General features: G+C 39.9%; 1 long non-coding RNA gene across 1 annotated transcript; it reads right to left on the bottom strand.

Annotated features, from left to right (window-relative positions):
* Positions 1 to 7,641: 7,641 nt before the first annotated feature.
* Positions 7,642 to 8,598, bottom strand: LOC145419970 (uncharacterized). Its single transcript, XR_013901238.1, has 2 exons — positions 8,475 to 8,598; positions 7,642 to 7,890 (listed from the first exon to the last, which is right to left on the bottom strand). It is a non-coding gene; the product is annotated as an uncharacterized LOC145419970 (long non-coding RNA).
* Positions 8,599 to 9,491: the final 893 nt, after the last annotated feature.

Raw genomic sequence — 9,491 nt, 5'->3', positions numbered from 1 at the left:
GATTCCTTTACCACTCCAATCTGAAAAGTTTATCATATTATTGTTTTGTAATATGTCAGGGTTGTTCCAGATAGGTGTACGTTTGCATGGGATTAATGAAGACGCCGTCAATTTTAGAAACTCCCACCATGCTGTCAGAGAAGAGCTGATGTTGATGCTTTTAAAGCATTCATGTCGTTGGATGTTTGAGCTGATAAATGGTAGGTCTGAGATCTCTAGATTATTGCAAACTGCTTGTTCTACATCTAGCCAAGGTTCATCTAAGAGGGTATGTTTTAGCCATCCTGAGATAAACTGAAGCCTGTTGGCTAAGAAGTAGTGCTGAAAGTTAGGCAGTTCTAGTCCTCCTAAACAGAATGTTCCTGTTATATTTACAACATGAATGTGTGATTATAATCAAATTTATTGGTTAAAACTACAAATACTGTGAATAAAAACAGTGAAACACCGTAATACTCATAACCAAACAATCATGTTAATTTGACATGCAAATACTGTAAAAATCACAGTTTTAGTCAGTTTTTCTTAAAAGCACATGACCTATATGTAAGTCACTTTACAACTGCATGGATGTACTCGGCCTACTTTTAACATGATTCATGAAATGATGCAAAGTCATGGATAGGACTAATAAAAATGTTTTCACAGAAGATGTCATTGTGAACCTGAGAGGTTGCCTCTCCATTTATAGGCTATATAAAAATATACAATTAAAATTGTTTACATCATGTTTTTTTCTTAAATCATTGGGGCTATTTTCAGCCTATTGTAGGGTAACCAATAAGAAATTATTATTTAACGACTAAGTAATGCTTCTGTCATAATGCTTGTATTCTTCATGTTTCTTTTAATTGCAATGTGATACTTAGACTAGAATACTTTTTTGGGTTAGGTCAGCAATGTCTCATTATTACAGGCTAAACAAACTTACAGTGCCTCCCATAGGATCTCTATGGTGCCTCATCTCCACAGAGCTGTAAGCTATTTCAAGCCACTCACCGTTGCACTGAGCGCGCCTAATTTTGAATGTGCATCTGAAGCTCGTCACTGATTGGATAATGACTTGAGGGCGGGAGGGGAAGAGCGCCTAGTTCACGACTATAGCTAACGAGCCAGCACGAGAGAGAAGACGGGAGAAGAAAACGTTGAACTTTCAGCAACTACGTTGTTAGGACAAATTACAAACATACGATTTCAAGTGTTTTTTGAGGATCTGTGTTTGTTCGTCAGAAAGTCTGCACGGTAAGTTCAATATCTAGGCGACGTTTTTTCGAGATAAAAGCACCAGTTGATATTTAGACCAATGCTCATAACCTAGCGCTAGCATGCTAGTTCAGCTGAAAAGCACAGGCAAACTTTTGAAATACTAAAAATGATCATCTGCGTCTTTTGTAAAAAGGTATTGGTCACATTAAGAGGCTATGTACTACATTGCAGAGTGCATAAGAATGAGCCTTGTTGTATTTTTAAATGTGTTGGCGCCAATTGCAGCCAAACATTCACCACGTACTCTGCTTTCAAGGGGCATTTTTATCGTGTGCACAATGCACCTGCACTTCAAGCTACTCCTAAAGCTCTTGTTGCAGATTTAAAATGTGCGGTTTCATTATGTGCCCGCCATTTTCAAACAGTGAAAGAGCTAGTGTCTCACTTAAACGATCATATTGCAGAGGGCAGGTCTGTGTCATGTCCAGTAAGTGGTTGTAAGCAAATGTTTACAAAAAAGTCATCATTTACTTCTCACATGTGTAGGAAGCATAAAGCTTGTTCCCCAGATGGTATTGATGACATGTACAAGGAATCTCGTCCTCAGCCCCCAAATGACAGTACAGAATATTCAGAAAACACACATGAAACCATGGCATCTGCTAGTTCAGCCAGTGATATGCCAGAGAAGGATAGTCATTCTTATCTCAGAAACGTGTCTCTTTTACCTTAAACTGCAAGGACAGCTGCTAATTCCTGCCTCTACTATACAGAGTATTGCTGAGGAAATGCAGAATGTGCACGAATTGGGTCAAGCCTACACAATTAATAAGGTAAGTTGTTTACTAAAAAATGAAATGAACCTATCAGATGAAGCAGTCACTAAAATCTGTGACTGCATTAAAGAGTCAGATTTGTTCTCTGCTTGCCATCAGGGACAACTAGGAACAACACACACCAGAAATCAAACATTCAAAAAAATGTTTAAATACACAGAACCCAAGAAAGTGCCATTGGGAATGGATGAAAACATGACAGAAAAATGTGCTTACTACATACCAGTTGGAGAAACCCTGAAGAGCTTTTTAGAGTCACAGTTATGGAGGAATACACAGTCACAACAGTTTGGGGGTCCTGATGTAGAAATTTTTAAGGATTTATATGATGGCAAAATTTTCAAATGTCACCAGTTCTTTAATGAAAACCCGGAAAGCCTCAAACTGATTTTGTACCAAGATTCATTTGAGGTAGTGAATCCCCTGGGTTCTGCTAAAAAGACGCACAAACTTCTTGCAGTCTATCTGTCATTAGCAAATTTACCCATTCATTTGCGTTCAAATACAGATAACATGTTTTTAGTCTTGTTGTGTGTTGAGAATGACTTCAAGCGTTTTGGAATAGCCAAAGTTTTCTCAGAGTTGTTGGCAGATCTGAAATCTTTGGAGACAGATGGAATAGATGTAGATGGAGAAACCGTAAAAGGGGTCTTTACTGTATTGCTGGGGACAACTTGGGTTCTCATTGCATAGGAGGGTTTACAGAAAACTTCAGCTGCTCTCAATATTTTTGCAGGTACTGTGAAGTAACACGAAGTGAGTTTTATGCTGATCCGAATGCCTGTGGTCCTCCACGCACTCCAGAGACATATGACGCGGCTGTTGCTGATTTCCAGTCTGAAACTATCCAAGACATCAGAGGAATAAAGGTAAACTCCATCTTCAATACCCTTCAGTCTTTTCACGTATCCCAGCCTGGTCTTCCACTATGTTCACTTCCCCACAGCATTTTGGTTATACTTTGTCTTGAACGTGGTCATGGCCATGACTGTGTGTATATATATATGTATATACTTAATTTTTACTTACTTTGTACGTGTATTTTAACTGATCAATTATAAAAATACTTAATAAACTTTTATATGATTGTTATTTTACAGGTGTTTCTTCTCCATAAACCCAGAAAAAGGAACCAAAGTAGAGAACAAAAACTCAAAGCGTCGTCTCAGTGTGAACCCTCGAGTCCTCACCCTGATTCAGGATCTCGCCGACCACGAGTGGCGCTAAGCCTAAATCTTGACTCTCTGTGGACTGTTAGTTTTACTTTGTTAATTTTGTTCCACAATGTGTACTGGAACCTTTTACTGGTCGAATGCATGAAGCCAATTCATGAAGATGTTCTTTCTTTGTAGGAATGTTCTTTATTTACATAAGAAAAGAAAAAAACAACATGCTGCTACTGCAGTGTTTCTAGACCACATGTGTAGGTTTGTTTCACCACGTGGTTTTGCTGATGTTTTCTGACCAGGGCCATGGTTGTGGTGACAGCAGGGTGTGTGTTGCGTTGCACGGTGATTATGATCATTTTTGGCACAATATGTGTTTTTTGTTTTAACACTGGGATTGCCAGGCTTCTACCGTTCTACCTTTAAAAGCCGGAGAGCAGTCAAATGCTGGAAGTGGAAGCTAAATTGGCTAGTCATTCATATGTATATTAGGTTGTTACCTAGGAATTCTGGAGGGAGGGGAGTGGGGGTGAGTGATTGAGGGGGTGGGGGAGTGGAGTGTTTCAGTTTGCCATCTTAGGGAGAAATCAACACATGTCCTTTGTATGTCCTTTGTTGCTGACATTTATTGATGAAAACAGTACAAAAAACCAACCATTTGTACACATATTTACAAATAATGATAAAAAGTGAGTGAGTACATTTCAACATTTTCAGCAATCACTCACAATCCTGGCACTGCCACGGTATCTGTCGTCTGCATTTACCACATGTGTACCTGTAGCAGTGAACACATCGCACAGTGGCCTGATTTTTTTTGCATCTGTGTTTGACCTGACACGTGGCCCTTTTTCCAGGGCTCGGTGTGGAGGGTTGTGTCCGAAGCAACTGATCTTTTCTTGCCTTCTTCGCAGCTACATGAGAGCGAGCCAACTCCCTTGCAAGCTCCACCAGGAAGTCCACCCGTCTTTCCTTCGTCCCGGTGCATGCTTGATACAGCACATGTGCATTCAGTGCTGCCATGTCAATCATGTTATAAAACACGGCGACTGGCCAGCGCCGTGTTCCTTTGCGGACAGTGTACTCCCGAACCATCTGGTCCATCACATCCACGCCACACTTTGTTTTGTTGTAAAGGGTGACAGTGTTTGGCTTCCTTTTGGTAGTGTTATCAGTCTGAACCACGCTGTGCATGCTGCTAAGAATATAGACTGTCTTCTTCCGTTTGGCCGCATACGCCGTCAGCGTGGCAGCAGAGGTTGAAAACACCTAAGAAATAAGATAAATTGTTATTTCCATAGCCCTTTTACACACAATGAAACACATAAACATAGAACCACAAAAGACCTGCAACATACCTGAGTGGTGAATTCATTGCGATCTGTCTGTCTAGTGGATTGAGGAATTTCCCTGCGAATCTTGTTGACTGTGCCGAGGATGGTGGTTTTCCGTCCAAGAAGTTTTTGCGCAAGTGAAAGCGATGTGAAGAAATTGTCTGTGGTAACATTTCTGCCCTTGTCTAGGAATGGTTCCATCAGCCTCATTACTACATTTTCAGAAAGTCTCTCCCCAGTGGGACGATTGGGGTCCTTGCCAAGATATGGGAAGACATTGCAAATGTACTTGGATTTTAGGTCGCAGGCCACCCAAAACTTGATCTCAAACTTGTCCGGTTTACTTGCAATATACTGCAGGAAACAGCACCGAGTCTTTGATGGGAAAAGCTGTTCATCAACGGTGATATGTAGACCAGGGTTGTAGCACGTGATGCAGTTGGTGACAAATGATCCCCACACACTGGAAATTGCAGCGAACTTATCAGTCTTTGCTCGATCACTGCGGGTGGACTTGTCATCAAAGCGTAGGTGTTGCATGATGTCTTGGAAGCGGTTTCGTGCCATAGTTCCAATTATCTGTGGGTTTCCCAGGTTTGCTGACCAGCAGTCATTTACCGATGGAACCCTGTAAACCCCCCGCAAGATGACAATTGCAATAAATGCCATTAGTTCAGGGAGGTCCATGAACCAATGAACATGCTCCGTTTGCTGTGCATGTTGAATAGTCCATTCTTGAATGCTATGAAGCATGTCAAGAGTGATGAAACACAGGAAGCTCTGAAGGCGACTCGAGATACTTCTCCTGGCCTTAGCCATTGGCTCTCCATCTGCAGTGTACGGTTCTATTGGGGTGAAAGGGAGACGGGTCCCCACATGTTCTTCACGCCACACTGTGCCATCTTTCGCTGTCTCAGTCCCCAAACAAGCTCTCTTTTTCGGTGGAGAAGCAGTCTCCTCATCTGCAGTGTGAACAAATTCAAATTGTGAGCAATGGGAAGGTCAAACAAACTTACTAACTACATCCACTTACTTGTTTGAAATGAAAAAGGAAATAACATGAAATGAAACTAACCGGAAGACTGATCAGACAGCTCTGAGTCCGAATCCGGCTGAACTTCTAGGTCTTCTCCATCCGAGTCACAAGGGTCGACTTCCGTCAGGATCATTTCCAACGCCTGCTGAGTAGTGAGTCTTCTCTGCATTTTCTTTCCTTGGAGAGGAGGTCCGTACACCACAGAATTCTTCAGGGCAATGAAGGGTTAGGCTAAGTGCAGTGAGATTGTGTCATATATATACACAGTACAAAAAACACCCAGTGCTCTGATTGGTGCACAATCATAGAGATGATGTTTTCTAAATGTGACTAAATGTCAGACTCTTATTCAGCCCTCTGTGTGCTCGCTGTGGCTGAGCGTTCAACGTATCTGGAAACCCCGCTAAGCGGGGAGTGCCCCGTCACAGTACCCCGCTTAGCGGGGCACACCCAGTGCTCTAAGCAGGGAGTGCCCCGTCACAGTACCCCGCTTAGCGGGCACACCCAGTGCTCTATGATTGGTCTTAACAGGTTATTTAACTTTTTCTGGTGGAGGGTCTAACAAATGCTTGTTTCATGAACATGGTTCTTGCTTTGCAGGAATGTTCCACAGCTTTTATAGCCTATATTTTGATTGAATTGTGTAGTTGCTGTGTGCCTTGCATATTGTGTTAGTTGGAAAAATGGATCCATTTGCTGTCATTTTGCTAATGTGGCTGCAAAATAAATTTCCCAAAAGTGATATTTTCCTCTCTTGTGTTTTCTCAAGATGTATTTTTGCATGTTTGGGTGTAGGCGTAGCAGTAAGAAATTTGCTGGGTTATGGTTAAAATTTTACATTAAAACATATAATATTCAGCATAGATTTTATGTATAATTTACAGAGCAGCTCCATTTAATATGCACAGTTTCACCGTAGTTCTACCATGTTAAATTAGTTCTTTGTACGATATTTCCCTGTTAATTTTGCAGTTTATGGATCCACAAAAAGCATTTATTACTTGTAAAAGATACAGGAAATAGTGTATTTATATATCACATCTATGTGTGAAATTAACTTCTTTTTCCTGTAGATTTAACAGTTTTAATCTGAGATTCATTCACTGTAAATCAATTTACAAGTTGCATCTGTAAAGCGTTTTTACAGGAAGTCCCTGGTAACCCCAGCTGCCAGGGTTTTCCTGTAAAAACAGCACGTTTTTTTTTTACAGTGTAGAAAAGCACAGAAAAAAGTGCTTGTACGATTGGGTGAATGAGGCATGTTGAATAAACCACTTCAAGTGCTCAGAGTAGAAAAGCACTATATAAGAACAAGTTCAAACTGCTTCAAACCAGAATAGAAGAAAAAGAGGAAGATCCTGATGGAAAACTGAGCAACAATCTCTAGTTTACTAAAAGGTGACTTGAATAATAAGATCAGTTTCATCAAATCATACTGGCAAAATGCTGCTATCAGAGTCAGTAATGGAAAGGGGTGTCCAGCATCCTGGCCTTTATGGCAGAGTTGCAGAGATGGTCTGAAAAAAATGAAAGCAGGATGAAGAAAACTGAAAAAAATAAGTTATAGAGAGACTAAATCTAAGTTTAACTTGTTTGGCTAAGAAAGGAGAACATTTGTGAGAGAAGAAATAAATTCCTGAACAATTCCTGTGATGGTTTGGGCATGCTGCGGTGATGTTAAAAGTAGAGGATTTGTAAAGGATAAAATGAACACACATCTTAAACACATGAGGGTACACAGCAAATCCAGCATGTCCAAATTAACACTGTCGGATTTGATTTCAACACTATTAAAGTGTCTATATGGGTCCACACCAGAGAGTGTTAATTTAACTCTTTTTGGAGAGTTGGTACGTTAACTCTGATTTAGTGTTAAACACCAAATCAGTCTGGAGTTGATCATTTAACACTTGGTGTTAAGAGTTTATATATTAACTCTCAAAGAGTATTTTAGTTTAACTACGTAAGAGTTATCTTCTAATTCATTCTAAAAAGCGGGAATTTTACTGTTCTGAACTTCTAGAAATTTCTTTTGGAAATAAACATTTACTAAAAAGATGCAATGGTTTTTGAAAAACATTTATTCTGAACTGTGCACAACAATTTCAAAACATTTTCTGAAAGATGTAACAGTATACATGTTCTCACTTTCATTAGAATTTTGTTTATCAAAAGGTCTGACATGGTAAATGCAAATAACAGCATTCTCAACACTTATTTCTTCAATACAATATGCATGTCCTTCATTCATCACTTTGTGGAACTTCAACGCACTTCTGCTCTCCCCCATATTCCATCTTCACAAGCATATCCTGATTGAATAAAAATTAGTTGACACTAATTAATGGCACAAATAATCCAGTAAACAATTGCAGCACAGTAAAAAAAAAAAAAAAAGGAATCCTCTTTGAGCCATTACTGGTGTAAAGTATTTTCCCAAAAGACAAGGACACAGGCAACAGGTAATACTGAACTAAATGTAAAACCTCAACCTTTTTAATTTTTACCTAAACCGTGTGCACAAAACTCTGGAGGGATCTATGCTAACGTAGAACCCAGTCAGGACGTCTGCTACTGCTGTTTGCTCGTTTTTTTTTTTTTTTTTATGGGCGATCGTTTTCAGGCTTCAAGTAGCACCATTATACCAACATTTCACATTCTAGACATTGTTTTAGGTGTATTTGACCAAAAGTTTGACTGAAAATTCACATGCAAGCTTTTTTTCAAGGCTGTGGTATTTGCCTGCAAACAATACCTTTCAGCTAGCTAAAACAGAATGTTATGCTATCACTGAGCAACATGGCTAATGCCTTTCACACAGCTTTGTCTCAACTCCAAAGAGCCACAGAAGTAAAAGCTAATAACAATTGAAACAATCTTTGAAAAAATGACTTACCAAGCATGGCAAACAACTCAAATATGTAGAGCAAAATGTTCTGAAACGGCTTCACTTCAGCTTCGATTGGAGCCGTGCTGGGGGCGGAGTCCGTGAATTTACTCTGTTGGTGTCATAGCCCCTCTAGGAGTTCAGAGTTAAGAGGTCAAGAGTTAATGTTTCCATTTTAACACCTCCAGATTTGACAGAGAAACACTCATTTTTAACACTCGATTTTAACTACTGTCATTTTACACCTCACAGTTACATTAAAAGAATGTGACTCTACTTAGAGTAAAATTAACTCTACTTTTGCACGGAGCCTATTAACACAAAAACATTTAACAGTTTTGAATTTGCTGTGTATCACTCATTTTGCAACACCTGTGAATACTGCATGGTTTGAGCCAGTGTCTTACAACACACAATCAAAAGTGAAGTGGTCTAAAAAAGGACTAGATTTTGATGCGTTGATGTGATTTACAGTGGGGCAAAAAAGTATTTAGTCAGCCACCGATTGTGCAAGTTCCCCCACTTAAAATGATGACAGAGGTCAGTAATTTGCACCAGAGGTACACTTCAACTGTGAGAGACAGAATGAAAAATTTTTTTTTTTTAAAAATCCATGAATCCACATGGTAGGATTTGTAAAGAATTAATTCGTAAATCAGGGTGGAAAATAAGTATTTGGTCAATAACAAAAATACAACTCAATACTTTGTAACATAACCTTTGTTGGCAATAACAGAGGTCAAACGTTTACTATAGGTCTTTACCAGGTTTGCACACACAGTAGCTGGTATTTTGGCCCATTCCTCCATGCAGATCTTCTCGAGAGCAGTGATGTTTTGGGGCTGTCGCCGAGCAACACGGACTTTCAACTCCCGCCACAGATTTTCTATGGGGTTGAGGTCTGGAGACTGGCTAGGCCACTCCAGGACTTTCAAATGCTTCTTACTGAGCCACTCCTTTGTTGCCCGGGCGATGTGTTTTGGATCATTGTCATGTTGGAAGACCCAGCCTCGTTTCATCTTCAAA

This window comes from Astatotilapia calliptera, chromosome 14 (genome assembly GCF_964374335.1).
Source record: "Astatotilapia calliptera chromosome 14, fAstCal68.1, whole genome shotgun sequence".
NCBI classification, from domain to species: domain Eukaryota; kingdom Metazoa; phylum Chordata; class Actinopteri; order Cichliformes; family Cichlidae; genus Astatotilapia; species Astatotilapia calliptera.
Note: the sequence above shows the minus strand (reverse complement) of the source record. Positions and strands in the feature narration are given on the sequence as shown.